This window comes from Salvia hispanica, chromosome 2 (assembly GCF_023119035.1).
Source record: "Salvia hispanica cultivar TCC Black 2014 chromosome 2, UniMelb_Shisp_WGS_1.0, whole genome shotgun sequence".
Taxonomy (NCBI): Eukaryota; Viridiplantae; Streptophyta; class Magnoliopsida; order Lamiales; family Lamiaceae; genus Salvia; species Salvia hispanica.
In genome coordinates, this window is record NC_062966.1 from 30,783,621 (window position 1) to 30,802,118 (window position 18,498).

At 34.5% G+C, this 18,498-nt stretch overlaps 2 pseudogenes; both read left to right on the top strand.

The window, feature by feature from the left end:
• The first annotated feature begins 6,004 nt into the window (after window positions 1-6,004).
• On the top strand, window positions 6,005-7,733 carry LOC125206782 (annotated as a pseudogene).
• Window positions 7,734-10,319: 2,586 nt separating this feature from the next.
• LOC125208488 lies at window positions 10,320-17,894 on the top strand (annotated as a pseudogene).
• Window positions 17,895-18,498: the final 604 nt, after the last annotated feature.

Below are 18,498 nucleotides of genomic sequence, written 5' to 3' on the forward strand. Positions count from 1 at the left end.
ATGACTTTTATGGTACTATAACAAAGTATTACGGCGGCGTGGCTATAATTTAGGGTTAAATAAAATTTATTTTTCATTTTTTTAAAAAGAAGTATACAGATAACAGACTGATGGTGTGTATGGTCCTTACGTGGAATATTAATATCTACAGATATGCTTATTTGTGGGCTAAATAATACTGTAGATTGTTTTTAGCGCCCAATATCATGAAGTGCTAAAATTGAAAAAAAAATGATATATTACAAATTTTATACAACTTGAGATAAAATGGATAACTTTCGAATGTTTGCGTTGAACCTGATAAAAATGTTAATACAGTCGAACGTTAGTTCTATTTTTATTCCAAATTGCTAAATTCATACACTTTCACACACAATAATATAATTAAGAACATTGAATTAATCTTTAAAAATTCCATTATTTTCTTTAATATCTACTATGACCGTGTACAATTTTATGTCAGAGCCCATTGGGCTTTTATTGAACACTGGAATGGCATTTTATTAATATGGGCTTAAAATATTTCGCAACTTTGCTGGGCCTAGTAGCTAGCCTATTACTACTACATTTAAATTTCAGAAGTAGTATAAATTAAAAATATTGATTAACCTATAAGTAGATCCAAATCATCCTTTTCGTTAAGGTGTTTCGTTAAGGTGTTGTTCAGTTTTTTAGATAAAATAATAGAAAAATATAATTTAGGATTAAATTGTGAGATTATTTAATAGAAGATGATTGGCTATAACTAATTATCATGTGACTATTCATCTAGTCATGATATCCAATCTCATGAACTAAATATAATAGTACAAATTTAATCGTGAGATATAATCTTATAAACCAAACATCCTTGTATATAGATATATTATTACGTAATTCAATTTTTACAAAACAAGACTACTCCTATTTTCTACTCCATAGACATAGATATAGTTATAACAATTTCTTTTCCAAATTGGTTTACTAACGAATTCGCTATCTTCATCCGTATATAAATACACTCCAAATCCCTTTTTTTTATTATCATACTCTCACACAAAATTTTAGCGCAAAAAATTCTTTGTTTATTAATTTATTATTCAGGATAGTTAGGTCATTAATATTATTTATTACAATACCTACTTACTTAGTTGTCATCAACTATATTTCAAGGTGGCTAATTAAGGTCGCTAAAAATTAAAGTATGAGGTGGAAACGTGGAATATCGCGTTGGATATTTTAGTGTAATTGGATTAACTTGATTGATCGGTTATTGTTATAATGATACATCATTTAAGTATGGAGGTGCGAGTCTGCATATTTATTTGGATCATTATGATGTTAGGGGCAAGCCCTTAAACATCAGATCGAAGTCAGGGGCGTGCCCACGGATATCTTGAATCCAAGTGAGCGCACTGCAGGAGATCAGCTGTATTAGAAATTAATTGAAAATATAATTTACTGAAAGTCAAATGAATAATTTGCGATTTGAAACCTTTTGAAAATCAGTTATTTTCGGTTAATATTCCCAACGGATGCACTGTTTCGTCAACAGCTGCACCGGTTCATCTTCTTCAAAATCTGATCAATTCTTCTGGTTCATACATCTCGAATACACATATGAATTTTCTGATTTCTCTGAATTTTATCCGATCAAATAAGTTTGGTAGAACCACCGAAATTGATTTGATCTGAAAATGATTATCACGACTTTCATATATCCGTTTTTCTGATCTATATATTGAATCTCCCTAACATATCGTACTATCAAACAGATACTGAAAATAAGATTTAATTTAGAAATAAATACTACAATAAATATTTAAAAATGCTGGAATATGTTTTTTCTTTATAAAAATAATGAGTATAAATATGATAATGAAACAAACATTTTTTTCTGAAAGATTGCAATTGCATCGCCGATTTAGGGAATTTCTCACATGGCGTGCCACGGTTTGGACATGATTTGCATGCTATTGTTATTTGTATTTTCACTCAGTTATTGTCTCATTATTTTTTATCGTATTTATTACTACTATATTGTTATATCATACGACTACTCATGACATAACTATAGTTTGCAAACACATGCATTAAATCGAAATGAATTTAATTTAAAGTATACAAGTAAGATAATATATATCATAAAATTAACAAATAATTAGTAAAGTTATCAGTTTATAATTCAATGGGTCAAATAGCTTAATTATAAGTTTATAAGGCCATAATATTATATACTGTATATATTACAAAAATATTAGTGAATGATAAACTATAATTTATATATAGTTAAAACAATTAAATCTAAAGAAGTATTAAAATATAATTAAAAATATATTAATTGAAAATATTTACATAAATTAGTTACTTTATACATAAATCACTACAAAAAAACCTATTTTTTAGAGACACAATTAATTGAGTAATTTTTTTTTTTTAAAATAACAACAATTAAGGACGTAAAAGAAAACGTCCTTAAATTATGATACATTAACTTGATCTTTTGTTGTTTTAAGATGCTTTTGTTTGCGTTCTCTAATTTAGTTGGGACACCGCCAACAATAAGAACGTTTTTTAAGCGTTGATGGTATATTTATAAACTCAAATTAGCGTCTTTAAATGCATTATAAAACGTTCTTAACTAGTTTTGTTGTTGTAGTGAATCAAATATCCTATTCAGTTTACTATTTTAACCGTAGATGCGAATTATTTTTATCAATTTAGAGGTGGTGCTTTATTACTTTTTAAAGTAATCGTTTTGCACTTCTTATGTGTTGTTATTATTTTTTTATAAGCGAAAAATCTCAAGCCATACAAGTGGTGAGGGAGACCACAAAATAGTAACAATCCAACAATAACAAAAAAACAAACACAAATACAAACACAAATGACATCACAACAATTAACGAGCTATCAAAAAGAGAAGACGACAAGAGTAAAGCCAAACACTAAACGGTAACACCAACGCAGCTAGCACCCAAGAACCGTTCGAAATTACCGCAGACACCAAACAAGAGAAGAAACAAGTAGCACTTCCCCATGTCCCCAACAAGTCATCTTGTGCATGGGCTCGTTCCCTTTGCCCACCTTTTAATATCCTAAAAATTTAACATACTTCGATCTTTACTATGAAGTTAATATTTAATTATACATATAGTTTAGTTGTACTACATCATTTTACCAGAGTAAAATATATAGAGTTCGTTCTTCATTACTTTTTAATACAATCGTTTGTGCTTCATCTGTATTATGAAGTTAATGATTAATTACACATTAATTTTCATACGCACTGTCATTTTACAAGAGTAAAAATAACTAATGAAATTATTAAAAAATGAGATAGAAAATGCTCACGTGTTCAGTTAAAATATGATAATGCTCTCAATTACGAACTAATAACTTACGTAGATACAAAAATTGATGTTTTATAAGTATAATTAAATTTCAAATTATGTTGCATATTATCACAAATTAAATTTCTTTGATAGGGCAAAATTTGTTGAACCGGTCGAGAGTTCATGAACGAACCAGTTGATTTTTTTTTTGTCGATTCACATCAGCTCGACTAACAATCTTTTGTATAGTATGCAAATTGAGCCAATCTAAGTACAATTATCAGTTCGAGATTGAATTATTCGAATTAAATAGTCTGATTATTAAAACACTAAAGTATAGGAGATGGGTGGAATCACTCTACTTTTTTACCAAGTTAGTTCAATGCATCAAACATGTCTATTTACGGAATTTGTTACGTAGTAGTAACTTATTAGGTTAAAAATGAAATTTATTTTGGTTCAAATCTTGGAGAATAAGGAAATTTTGTTTTTTTAGTATAATATGCAAATTGAGCCAAACTAAATTAAGTTATCGGTTCGAGATTGAATTATTCAAATTAACTGGTCCGATTTTTAAAACAGTAAGTAGGTGAAGGATGGAATCGGTCCACTTTTTTTTATCACGTTAGTTTGATGCATCAAAATGTATAATTACTGAATTTGTTACGTAATTTATTAGGTTAAAAATGAACTTGGTTCGAATCTTGGAGAATAAGGAAATTCTGTTTTTTAGTATATTTTAGTAGTAGAAAAAACTGCCCGACAACTTGGACGAGTGGATATACTATTGGCCGTGACTCACATCCGACTGTTGTTCTTCTATAAGGAATTGACCTAAACATAATATAATTAAATAAATCTCGGCAAATTCATCCAACTCGATAATGTGCAGGATTCTAATTTGAACTATCATCGTTTCCTTCTTTTTTTTCTTAATTTTAATTTTAACAAACTTATAATTATTTTAATTAATTATTAAATTTTTTGTTTTGCTTAATATACTAACTGAAAAAGTATGTTTTGGCTAGTTAGTTAACCAATCACCCCGACTAGATTATAATTAAAACCTTGAAAATATTTAAAATGCACACTTATTTAGAGAAAGTTGGCTGAAATCTTTAAAGTGACTATGGTTGTCTAACTAAATTAGATAAATTGTGGCCAAAGTTAGGCACATGACAGCTACTTCGCTATTGTTGCTTATGGCTTCAATCACTAGCGATGAAATTTTGAATCATGCAAATCATATTGTTGAAGCCTTGAAGGCATGCAAATTTTGTTTTAATATGGAAAAATTATGAATATCCTTTTTCCTAGATAAATAATTTACATTCTCTACGACTATTATTTGAGCATAATTTAAGTTTAATAAACTCATCCACTCATAAACCAAAAAAATATTCGCATGCATTTATTTACTTTATGATTATGTATACAGAGGTGGATTATGATCAAAACAAATATAGATCTTATTATGAAACTAAAGCCAAATATAGACCATAAGATCATGTAATCTAATGGTCATTGCATAACACATAATTATCATTGTTAGCCTGTTAGGTAATACGGGTGTCATATAAGTTAGTTTTTCAGTCATTTTTTATAATTTGGATTTGGAAAAAACGAATATCATTTTAGATCATTTAAGATCATTCTTTTAAAATAACCTAATAAAAATTAAACAGTGACCTGTGTGATATTTTAAATTGACCTCCGTGTTTATTTTGTGTTTTGCAATAAAATTGAATTTTATATCACATTTTATGCCTATATATGTGGAGTATTTATTTGCAATACTAGCTAATTTTTTAGTGTAAATAATTATAAGCTTCCCGAAGTTTCCAATCTTATCCTTGAATAATGCTCCCTTCGTCCCTAAAAAATAGACAATATTTCAAACGATACGAGTTTTAATGTACGATTAGTAAAATAAGAGAGATAAAATAAAAAGTGATTGAGAGTATTGTTAGTAGAGAATGAATCTAGGTCAATAGAAATAGAAAAGTTTTCTTAAATAAGATTAGGGGCGTGCATTCGGGTTTCGGTTCGGTTTTTTGCCCAAACCGAACCGAACTCGAAAAATCGAATTTCATTGAAAATCAAAACCGAACCGAATCGAATCGAAAACCCGAACTTCATTGAAAATCAAAACTGAACCAAATCAAAAAACCGAAAATCAAAAAAACTGAACCGAATTTCAAAATTTCGGTTTGGTTTGGTTCGGATATTCGGTTTTCGGTTTTTTTGCTCACCCCTAAATAGGATTGATCAATTTTTAAAGGGCATTCCAAATTTCCAAAATGACCTATATGGATATACTCCATCCGTCCCACATAATTTGTCCCATTTTCTCATTTTGATCCGTCCCACATAGTTTGTTCCATTTCACTTTTTACTAATTTAGGTAGTGGACCATATTCTACTAACTTATTCTTACTCACATTTTATTAAAAAATTAATATATAAAAATTGGACCTACATTCCACTAATTTTTTTAACTCATCTTTTATAAACTCATGTCCGGTCAAAGTGAGACAAATTACAGAGGGAATATTTATAAGGGAAGGAGGAGTACTGGCTTACTGCTCTATTGGTGCGGTGTAGGTGAGCCAGATGTAGAAGAAAATATGATTACCATAAGAAAGAAAATGCTCGACACTTCACTCAAAGTCTGCAACTAATAAGTGTCTTCTCTTCCTATATTTTCAACGCATAAATTAAGCAGCTGTGTATCGGCAGTCGTTTGGCGGGTAGTAGGTTTTGGGGAAAAGGATCCGCGGCGGCTGGAGACAATGAGCGGCGGTGGAGCAGGAGGAGGAGATGCCTTCAACTTTGCGGAGATCTGGCCGCGGTTTCAGATGAGCGCCAATGTGGCGTCGTACGGCTTGGCTTTGGGTCCGATGTTGACGGATCAGAGATCGAGTGACGATTCTCGGAAGCGGCGGGATAAAGATGAGCATTGCGGCAAGGGAGGAGGAGCTTCCACCAGCAGCAGCAATGGCGGCAGCTGCAACAACAATAACACCGTATCGGTATTGTTTTGCACTGATAGTATTGAATTGCTGTAGCTGCATCTGATACTATATTAGTATTACTATTAATTACAGTGTATGCCTATTTGAAATCGCAATTCGGCGAGTTTAATTTGATGTTTGTGGATAGTGCTGATTGAAATGAGAGAGATTTAGGTTGAAGATTGAGGTAATGTGAGTTATTCAAGCAATACCTAATTGTGACATTGTTGCTCTGTTTGAGCAGGATGAAAGAAGAAACGAAGGTGATAGTAAACGGCTAAAGGCGGTGAGTGAACTTAAAGTTGAAAGGGAAGGGAATTCAGGCAAGGTGGAGGCAGAGCGAGAGCCAAAGCTGGAGGAACTTCCAAAGCAAGACTACATCCATGTTCGAGCGAGACGAGGTCAAGCTACCGATAGTCATAGCTTAGCTGAAAGAGTAATGATCTGCCTTCAAATGCTTTTGTGCTTATGATTATTTTGTCTTGCTTGTTCGTTATCAGTAAGATTGAATAAATCTGAACTACTAGTACTAGTTTTTTAGATTGATGGTTGAATAACTGAAGTAGAATCGTAGATGATGAGTATTTATTTTGGGTGATGTTTTCTCATGCTATCTCTTGCATTCTTGGTACAGGCTAGGAGAGAAAAGATTAGTGAGAGGATGAAAATTCTTCAGGACATAGTTCCTGGTTGTAATAAGGTGAGTTATCAACTTAGTGTTGGCCATTTTTTCCGTTTGTTGTTAAATGTTTGTATATATGCTGTATATGGATATGTTTCTGAACTTTGATGAGATTAGTAATGGGCTTCATCTCTGTTAGAATATGCGATTTTATGTGTCAACCGAACTTTTTTGCCTGTAATTTCTTGTTTGGTAACCTTTGTTTAACTGTAAATTGATACAAATATATAAACATTATGCACTTCAATAAGAATGACAGAAATAAACAACATTATCCCTATATATTTGTGCTGTTGGGATGGATTCTAGCTTTCATCTGCTTTGTTGGCCATAATTAAGATGGACCCAGTGAATGAGAATACTAATTGGCAACAAGTATCATGTTTCTTGACATAAGATATCACTTGTTGAGTTCCCCTTTGAAAATAGAACGATCTGGAAAAATTTTATCCTTGTTAAAGTAAAACTGAATTGCTAGTTTTTAGACCATAGTTTGTTCCTCAATAGTAATGTCTCTTTTATTGTCTAGACTAAAAGGGTATCTATCTTTAATATAGAACTTTGAGAGCCTTATTTTCCCTGATTTTAGGTTATTGGCAAAGCTCTAGTGCTTGATGAGATAATTAATTACACCCAAATTTTTTAAAACGTCAAGTTGAGGTTTTTTTGTATCTGTACGAGGATTTCTTCGTAATTCTATTTGATGGGGTCGTTCACCTCTAAACCCGGGTTGGTCAGGTTTTTTTTTTGCTGTCGCAGTTCTTTTTCTGAAATTTGAAACAGTAAATTAAAGGGGGAGATAAATGGATATCCTTAAAAAAGATGTGCGTCGTCTAACATGATCTCCAACTCACCTAGCTTGAACTTCTTGATTTTCAAACATTCGTCTTCCCCTCTTTCTACAGTTCACTCAACAAATTTTTTAAACCCCCGGGGCCTTTTGGGTTCTCAGAGCACACGTGAATAAAAAGGGGGTTCGTCCCCAAAGGGTGCCCCCACATGCAGATTTTGGGTTTTGCCCGGGAACATCATGCCCACAAAAATTTTTTCCATCCTCAACAAAAATAAATCTATAATCTATGACTATGATCTTCCTTTAAAACCATAGCAGCATATGCCCTTTTAACGGGCCCATTTCCCCCCTTTCATTGTGCAGCAAAAAGGGGAATACCGGGGTGTATACATGGTTTATTTCCAACGAAAGAGTCACAGAATGAGTGATCTTGGCAAAGGTTCTCCAAACTCCCAAAATTTTTAAATCTACTATTGTTATTTTTGGATTTACGTATTCCTGCAATGTTTTTTCAATTAGTTGTGATTTTTTTTCCTTATATATAAAGTTGTCTGGAGATATTGAAAGGATCGTATACGTTTTTTACAATGCCAAATAAAGGATTGATGTTGTCGAAGGTTAGTAGGTTGCCGATCATTAATAAAAAATTTTTTCATTTTATAGACAGTTGAAAGTTGGGTTGAGTGTGCATGAACCAAAAAATCTTATTTTATAGTAAAAAAATCATTTACTTGTAAATGCACGAACTTTCTATATAATCTAGTTTTTTTTTTTTTTAAAAATTTGTTTATTGAATCTAAATGCATGAACTCTTTGCATTATTTTATTTTTTTTTAAAATTATTTTTTCCCTAAATTGTAGATGTGTTTTTTGGTAAATGTCAATGTGGCAAAAACAACCATCACTCTTTTTTAGACTTTTTTGAATTTTTTCTTTTTTAAATATTCAGAATTTTTTGAGTTTTCCCAACAATAATTTTTTCTAAAATAATTTGTTGTCCAACTCTTTTTCGGGGCAGTTTTTAAAATGTAAAACAAAAAAAACTTTAAATTATGAAAAACCTTTTCAAATGACAATTTTAATAGCTAAAAGAAACTTTATATAGAATATTTGACACCTGGGGTTAACTAATCATGAATATACTCTTGAAATAAAATTAATTTGGTCGACACCATATGCAGCTCAACTAAATCCCAGTGTCTCATCATTAGTCACGTTTACAAAATATGCATGCATAAGAAAATGATGATATGACAGAGAGAAGAAGACTAGAAGGGTGTGAAGATGATATCCATATTATAGATGCCATTTTTCAAAATTCGTATTCAATCAAAAATTACCTCTTAAATAAAATATAGCTACAATTTGTTAGGAAAAAAGGAGAGAATATCAACATTCATGTAATAAGAGATTTGAAAAAAATAAAGTTAAAAAAACTCCAAAAAATATATAAGTCTATGTATTTATTTATGTATAAAAACATAATCCATTGTACTCCTTATTTAATTAGTCACATTTAGCCACATAGACTATAAGAGTCCTCGTTATATGCAAATCCACTTCTTATTCTTGAACAGAACTCGGACTAAATTAAGATTTTTAGGTCTAGTTTTTTATGGTTATACGATGTATAGTCCCTATCAACTCTAATTCTATCGGAAAAAAACTCATAAAATCAAAATTTATATATTGAAATTCAGGAAAAAAATAGAAAAAATTAGAAAATATTACTCCATATATATCGATCCTGCATGTAGATATTTTAAACGTCACATTCCCCGAAATTCCATAGCTCACTCGTGAATAATCGAACGTAAAATATGATTTCAATGATGCAAAGACATTTAGTTAACGTTTTTTCTATGTTCAATAGTTCAACAATATAATTAAATGTGGCAAGCTGTTGCTATAATTATTTGCAATATTTCAATCTGTTTTCCACAATTCAATATGATTGCAAATTCTCGAAATATAGTACTCCTACTATACGAAATTAGGCGGTCAGTAATGATATTTAAGGTCTTCAAGATTTTAAATGCAACGAATCAAACCACATTTGATATATTGTTACAATTTGCATATATAGATTATAGACGATACATTATACTATTATAAACATTTATTACAGAATCTGATCCTAGATAAATACTCCACTGCTATATCTGCTAATAATAAAATAACACGGAAAAAAATCTGAGTGCATAAAAAATACTGTCCTCATTTAAAATAGCTACAATAATATCCCAAAAAATTTAAACCACATAAAATTAACTTTTATCCAAAAATTCATGAGAAACATAACATTTCGAACATAAACTTTCCTCTACCCAAATTAGAAACAAATTCGAAAATATCCCAATCTCCACAAAAAATAATTTATTTAAATCCCCACAAATATTCACTCGTAGAAAGAACACGTCGTCACATGATTCAAACGAGTAAATAAAAGAAAAAAATTATTGTTGTGTGAAATAGTCGTAGCTGATGTCTGCAATCTGGCCGTGAAAGTCCATTTTCAAATCGCAACCGTCTCCACCACAACTGCCGCCATTCGCTCACGCGCCGCCTCACCCAGATTCGACGACTTCACTCACTGCGTCACTACTCTCCCTCAGCTGAGCTACACGTGGTGGTCAATGACCCCATTTCGACGCGGATTGGGAAAATTGAGAGAAATTGAGGCCCCTCTCCTTCACGATTGCAATTCAACCATCACTTCCCCCAATTTCTATTGAATTTTTATTTTATTTTTTATTTTTTTCAACTCTCAACTCCCCATTTTTCTCCCCCTTCCTTGTCTCCAATATTTGATTGGGATTCGACACAGTCTCCTCAAATTCCGGGAATATCGTAGGGTTTTCTGAATCTGGGGCTGCGATCGGAGGAAAACAATGGCCGGGTGGAGGGGATCTAGAGGCGGACGCGACCGCGCGCCCTCCGACGACCGTGTCGCCTCGTCTCAAACTGTCCGTCTGGGGAAAGTTCAGCCGCAGGCGCTGGGTCATAGGACCATCTTCTGCAATGATCGCGAGGCCAATTCGCTCGCCAAATATAAGGTTTTTTTTTTTTTTTTTTTTTGGAGCGTGAGGTTTGGGGAAATGAATCCTGGGTTTATGACATTGTCTTGTGTAATTTGAAGGCGTTAGTGGATGGGGCTGGATATGTGATATTTTATGGTGTTTAGGGCTCTGAATTTAGGAAAATGAGGAGCGATCTAGTGCTTTTGATTACAAACTATTCAAGTTTATTGTACTGTTTGAGAAAATTTGTCGTAGAAATGGGAGTGGTGAACTTGTTTGTGGGGAAGAGGAGGATTAGGTGCCTTATTTGAGATGTACTGTAAATTTGAGTACCTAAACATTTGGTCTAGTTTGATGCTGTTAAACTCTAGTTTTGCTCGTTGTCAATCATGATCATCTGCGTAGTGGCAGATACAAACCTTTATTTGACAATAGTTGATTGGGAACATTTATATACATAGTGAGGTGAATCGTATTGAATCTCCGATGATTGCATGGGTTCATGATATTGAAGTACTGTAGTTGTTAGTTGGTCTGGTGATAGTCTACAATGGCTTCTCCTTTGGATATTTGGCTTGAAGGGTGCTCTTCGGTATCACTTGTTAGGTTTTCTTCTTTGGCTCAGGTATTTACGAGATGCCAGGGAACCTCCTTCTGTAAAACTATTAATGGTTATGCTGATCTGCATTGATTTAGTTTAGGACAAGTGAGGTAGAGAAAGATGTGGGCAAGCAGGACAGTTACTGCCCTGATTAAGTTTTACTTACGATTTATCTCTTCCTTTTAGGTTTGAAACTTGAAAACAATGGCACGATGTGTTGTGTGTCATTTATATGATTATATCCAGTCTTGCCAATGCCTAGCCCAAAAGTATTGAATGTCTCACTATGTTGTTTTCTTGAATTTTCCTGCATCCTCTTAGTGTTAATCCTTTATACTCGTAGTACTTTGTACCCCAACTGGGCTGTATTATAGATTATGGAATTTACAAGCACAAAATTCTGACGGAGTCTCACGAGAAGGATGTAGTTACTCTCAAAACTAACAGTTTTCGAAATAATTATGAGTCTTATGGCCATTTATTGAAAGCTCGCATTAGTTGAATGTTCATATTTCTGCTACTGGTGGGATTTTTCGATTTGGCTTATTGTGATAAACTTTGACAATATTGAAATTGAAATTTATTACCAAAGGCCCGAGCTGTGTGAATTACTTCTCTTGCTGGTAGCCTGATTAATTATGTTGATTTTCAGGGTAATTCTGTGTCAACAACAAAGTATGATGTATTTACCTTTTTACCAAAGGGGCTCTTTGAGCAGGTATGTTGCTGTTGCTTTATTTTCAAGAATCAAGATTAGCTAATCCAGTGCTAAACTTCAAAGATTATTGATCAACCCAAATGTCTTTAAAGACCTTAATTAGAATATTCTGAAATTGTAAGGGCTCGTATGTTTGTCAGGAGAGTAATGCTGTTGGGGATTATAATTCCCCAGAATATGATTCTAGGGAATATGAATCTAATAGATCACTTATCCTTTGTGTGGTTATTACTCCGTACTTATTAGGATTATGAACTTATATTAACCAATTACAAGTAACTAATTGACATCCTTTAACAAACAACAGAATTTAAAATCAAGAATGTGATTACTTTCTTAGACAGAATCCTAGCTCTTATGAAGTTTTGTTTCCTTGCAGTCCTGTAAGTCCAATTACAAATGTGCTTCCACTGACACTGGTACTTCTTGTGTCCCTCATAAAGGAAGCATGGGAGGATTGGGTGAGTACTCAATCATTTTCTCTCTTCAGTCCATGCCAGAGAAGAATCCAAGTCCAATTACTTCTCACGTTGTTTTTTCCTTGTTATTCTTTTGGTTCCTACATGAAGAAACGTTTCCAAAATGACTTGTCAATCAATAATTCCACCGTAGAAGTGTTGCATGACTGGAGTTGGGTACCTACCCCTTGGAAGCAGCTGCAAGTTGGAGATATTATTAGAGTAAGTCAGCTGTTTCATTTTCGTATTGTGGTTGTTTTGCAGACTGCAAATCTTGATGGAGAAACTAACTTGAAGATACGGAAGGCACCGGAAAGGACTTGGGACTTTGTATCACCAAACAAAGTTTCTGAATTCAAAGGTTTTGTTTGACTCTTTGTTGTCTGGCTTGAAAAAAGGTTTTCATTATAGGTGTTAAAAATAACGAGAAGAAACATTTTTGAGTGTCTAGTGTATTAAACAACTGACAGGGTGTTTTTGGAAACAAAAACTAACAAGCCTTTCTTTGATGTAATGCAGGTGAGGTCCAATGTGAGCAACCAAATAATTCTCTATATACCTTCACCGGAAACTTGATCATTGATAAACAGATCTTGCCTCTCAGTCCGAACCAACTTCTTTTACGTGTATGAACTCGTTCTTATATGAGTGATTGCTATTGTCTAATTTCAGGTTATGATGAACTCCATGAAAATCCCTTCCAAAAGAAGCACCTTAGAAAAGAAACTTGACAAGCTGATACTTGCACTGTTTACTGTTCTTTTCTGCATGTCTCTTTTGGGATCAATTGGCAGGTTTGCCTATCATAATTCAGTTTAAAAGGTTGCTGCCGAGATTGTTCACATTTTTTAAAAGAAGTAATGCCACACTTTCTTGACGTTTTCAGTGGTATATTCATAAACCGCAAGTATTACTATCTGAGATTTGACAGATCAAAGGCACAGTTCGATCCTGATAGCAGATTTGTGGTATGTGCTTATTGCCTTGATTTGCTTGTCTGTTCTCACCTTGTGTGTTTTCCATCTCATTTTTCTAGTTTTTTCTTTTGTTTTCTATAGGTTGCTATCTTGACATTTTTTACCCATATAACTCTGTATTCGCCAATCATTCCAATCTCTCTCTATGTTTCGGTGGAGGTAATTGCTTCTGTTTCTTGAGGCTACTGTTGTTAAAATATGAACAGATTTTCTTGTTTAATTCAGATGATTAAATTTATCCAATCAACCCAATTCATCAACAATGACTTGCGCATGTACGATGCGGAGAGCAATACCCCTGCATTGGCACGGACATCTAACTTAAATGAGGAACTTGGGCAGGTGGATATTTTGCCTTGCTGATCTTTCAAGGGATATCTTGTTTCTTTCCACCAGCATTAAAGGGTTTGAGCACAAATGTTTCACCTCATTTTAATCTGTTTTGTTGATAGGTTGAGTACATCTTCTCTGATAAAACTGGGACCTTGACTCGTAACTTGATGGAGTTTTTCAAATGTTCAATTGGGGGAGAGGTATATGGTACAGGTGTCAGTGAAATAGGAATTCTTCAGGTGCCTAGCAATATGCCATACTGTGCTTCCAGAAGGTGATGAATCCCCTGAAAGGATTCGATATCAAGCTGCATCACCTGATGAGGCTGCTTTGGTAGTAGCCGCAAAGAATTTTGGCTTTTTTTTCTTTAGGTATGTGAGTATTGTGGCTGCTTTACATATTTGACTACATAATCGCTTGAACGGGTCATGGCTTACCTGCAGACGTACCCCCACAATGATATTCGTCCGGGAATCACATGTTGACAAGATGGGAAAGGTTCAGGATGTTCCTTATGAAATTTTAAATGTTCTTGAGTTTAACAGGTAATCTGACATTTATAATCTGCTTCTGAATTTCTTTTTTAGCACACAATCATTACTGTTTTTAAATAACGAACTCTTTTGGCATAGTTTAGTACAAGGAAGCGCCAGTCTGTTGTTTGCCGCTATCCTGATGGTAGACTAGTACTCTACTGCAAGGTTACTTTTTTAGCCTTTTTTATATTTTGGTTAGGAATTAAGTTAAAACAATAATTTGACGATTTTCTTTCTTTATGATGGATTTACAGGGTGCCGATACTGTGATATATGAAAGATTAGCGGATGGTAACCCTGATTTGAAAAGAACGAGTAGGGAGCACTTAGAGCAATTTGGAGCCTCTGGGTTACGTACTCTTTGTTTGGCTTATAAAAACTTGAAGCCTGATGTATATGAAAGTTGGAATGAGAAGTATATTCATGCAAAATCTGCTCTGCGGGATAGAGAGAAGAAATTGGATGAAGTATGTGTAGCCAGTGTTTTCATATATGTCTGGTGCAGTTTTATTTTGCGTTACTAATTGCATGCTACTTGAATAATTCTTAGACTCAATAGCTGGTCATCAGTATTCACAGCCAACATATAAAAATTTTCAGGTTGCAGAACTAATAGAAAAAGATCTTATTTTGATTGGATGCACTGCCATTGAAGACAAGCTCCAGGAGGGAGTACCAGGGTGTATAGAGACCCTCTCTCGAGCTGGAATTAAAATTTGGGTTCTAACAGGAGACAAGATGGAAACAGCAATAAACATTGCCTATGGTAGTGAAATTGGTGGTTTCATTTTTTTTTCCTGGTTTGCTACCTAGTAATTGTTAGCTGATGTATTCTACTATATCTTTACTACAGCGTGCAGGTTAATAAATAATGGCATGAAGCAATTTGTAATTAGTTCAGAAACTGAGGCTGTCAGAGAAGTTGAAGATAAGGCAAGAGCCATACTTTGAACTCATGCTTTTGCCATCTATATGTGGTACATAAGCCTTCATTTTGTATCCCACCTCTTAAACTGTTAATTGATGATAGGGTGATCAAATAGAGCTAGCTCGCTATATGAAGGAGATGGTGAAGAATGAGCTTAAAAGTTGTCATGATGAAGCACAAAAATATCTTCATATGGATTCAGGACCAAAATTGGCACTTATAATTGATGGGAAGTGTTTGATGTACGCATTGGACCCCAGTTTACGTGGAATGCTCCTAAATTTTAGCTTGAATTGCACTGCCGTAGTTTGCTGCAGAGTTTCTCCACTACAGAAGGCACAAGTAAGGTTCCTAAGGTGGCATCTGCGTGTTTCACATTTTTTTATCACTTTGATAAATAGGGGCTGGACATAGTTGAGGTATATGCGTAACTGAATCAAAGTATGCCATTAATTGCTTCAGACAGCTTGCCATCTCGACATGGATGCCTCTTTAGTCACCGCTTGTTTATTCTTGTTATTTTGCCAACAACTCTTAAAGCTCCTATTATCATCATCTGTTGATAATAACCCTCACATCAGACGACATATTATTAATTCAGAGTTGATTGGGCAATCAGCCTTCATGATCGTTGGCTGTCCTCATCCATCTGTTATACGAACTTGGAAGCTGACTTCAACATTTTTTCTGCTTTCAGGTTACAAGCCTTGTTAAAAAGGGGGTGAACAGGATTACTCTTAGTATAGGTGATGGTGCTAATGACGTTAGCATGATTCAGGCTGCTCATGTTGGTGTAGGAATAAGTGGGCAGGAAGGTATGCAGGCAGTGATGGCCAGTGATTTTTCCATTGCACAGTTCCGCTTTTTGACAGATTTACTTCTGGTGCATGGTCGATGGTCATATCATAGAATATGCAAGGTTTGTTCTTCTAGAGTTTTATACCTAGTAGATAACATTTTTTCTATACAGACAATTACCAGCATCGAAATTTTTTGTAGGTTGTTACGTACTTCTTCTACAAGAACTTAATGTTTACGCTCACTCAATTTTGGTTCACCTTCGAAACTGGGTTTTCTGGCCAAAGGTTCTATGATGATTGGTTCCAGTCTCTCTACAATGTCATCTTCACAGCACTGCCTGTGATCATTATTGGACTTTTCGACAAGGTTTTTTGAATGTTTGCTTCATCCCGTAACTTATTCTTCAACTTTGTATGTGGAAAATATTCATGATTTTTGCACGCATTTTCTGTAGGACGTGAATGCTTCCCTTTCAAAGAAATACCCCGAGCTGTACAAGGAAGGAATAAGGAATGCCTTTTTCAAATGGAGGGTTGTGTATACATGGGCTTTCTTTGCAGTTTATCAATCACTGATTCTCTACTATGTTGTTGTTGCTTCAAGTAAACGAGCCATCAATTCATCCGGGAAGTTATTTGGCCTGTGGGACGTTAGTACAATGGCCTTTACATGCGTTATTGTGACTGTCAATCTGCGTCTCCTCATGATGTGCAACACACTTACGAGATGGCATCACATCAGTGTTGGAGGAAGCATATTATTTTGGTTCATATTCGTCTTCATCTACTCAGGTGTCGTCCTACCTAACAAGGAGCAGGTAATGTTTCTTAACCATTCGTTTAAACACCCTTCATCCCAATCAGATGCAGACACTAACCTCTGTGTTTCGCCCCATATTCTGCAGGAGAACATCTATTTTGTCATCTATGTCCTGATGAGCACCATCTATTTCTACCTGACTCTCATTCTCGTCCCTGTCGCTGCACTTTTCTGCGACTTCTTATACATGGGGTATGATTTAGGACCAACACCCCCGTCACTAAATATGGCGTTTCCTCTCCTTTGTTCAATGCGTTTCTCGTTTGCTCTGTTTTCAGGGTGCAGCGCTGGTTCTTCCCCTACGACTACCAGATTGTTCAAGAAATCCACAGGCACGAGGCGGACACAAGCAGGATCGGACTACTCGAGGTCGGACAGAGCCAACTCACCCCAGATGAGGTGCGCAGTTACGCCATAATGCAACTCCCAGGAGAGAAATCGAGGCACACAGGTTTTGCCTTCGACTCCCCCGGTTATGAGTCGTTCTTCGCGTCTCAAGCTGGCGTTTTCGTGCCACAAAAGGCGTGGGATGTGGCCCGGAGAGCCAGCATGAAGAGCAAGTCGAAGACGCCGAGAACCCCCAGAACTCCTAGAACACCACCGAGGAATTAATCATACTCCAAGTTTGTACAAATTTTACTCTTTTTATCCCCTCAGTTTCTATATAGCAATTTTTAGATTCGAATGTATCATATCCCAACAGGCAACAAGTATAGCAATTTCTCATGCTAGGAATTTTTGTTTGATATTCATAGTGGCTGTAGCTCTCTCTACCTTGGCCAACTTTTAAAGTTTCTAATTTAAGCTCCGTATATAGTTGTAGTGCGATTCTTTGGTAATTGCACAATATACATTCCTTTTTCTGAGGTTCTTCAAATCTCGTGTTCTGCTTTTTCTTCATGATTATTCATCACATTTCCAACTTAAGCAAATTATTATTTTATCTAACGAATCAAATGATGACTAATAATAGTGTTTGTACACACATACACACACATAACATTATTGTACATGATAGAGTTAAATTTTTTTGAATTGGCCTTATTCCTATATGGTAAGTAACTTGTTCAACTTAAGCATGTTCTTTTCTAAACGTGCATAGTTTTAGGACGGTCGGAGCACAATTCATGATAATAAAGTGAATATACAAAATCTTAACACGCTACATTCAATATATAAACCCTTGCTATACCACACTATAAAGCAAGTGTTACCACTCTCTCCCATATACATATCTCTCTCTCTCTCTCTCTCGGCTCGATAAAAGTAGAGAGAATCACTCGAAAGCCATAAAGAAAGCAACCAACCTAGCCATGCAGTAAAGATAAACCATTACTTAATATCTCTCCACTTTTCCAATTTGAAAATCATTTTATTAGCTCAAATCCCACATATATTAACAAGCAAACATCTGTCTCAACCTCATATTTCTTTTCAATTATAGGACTATATAAATAGAGAGAAAGATGAGTAAGGTCCTCCACCTGCTTCTGCAGCTCCTCGT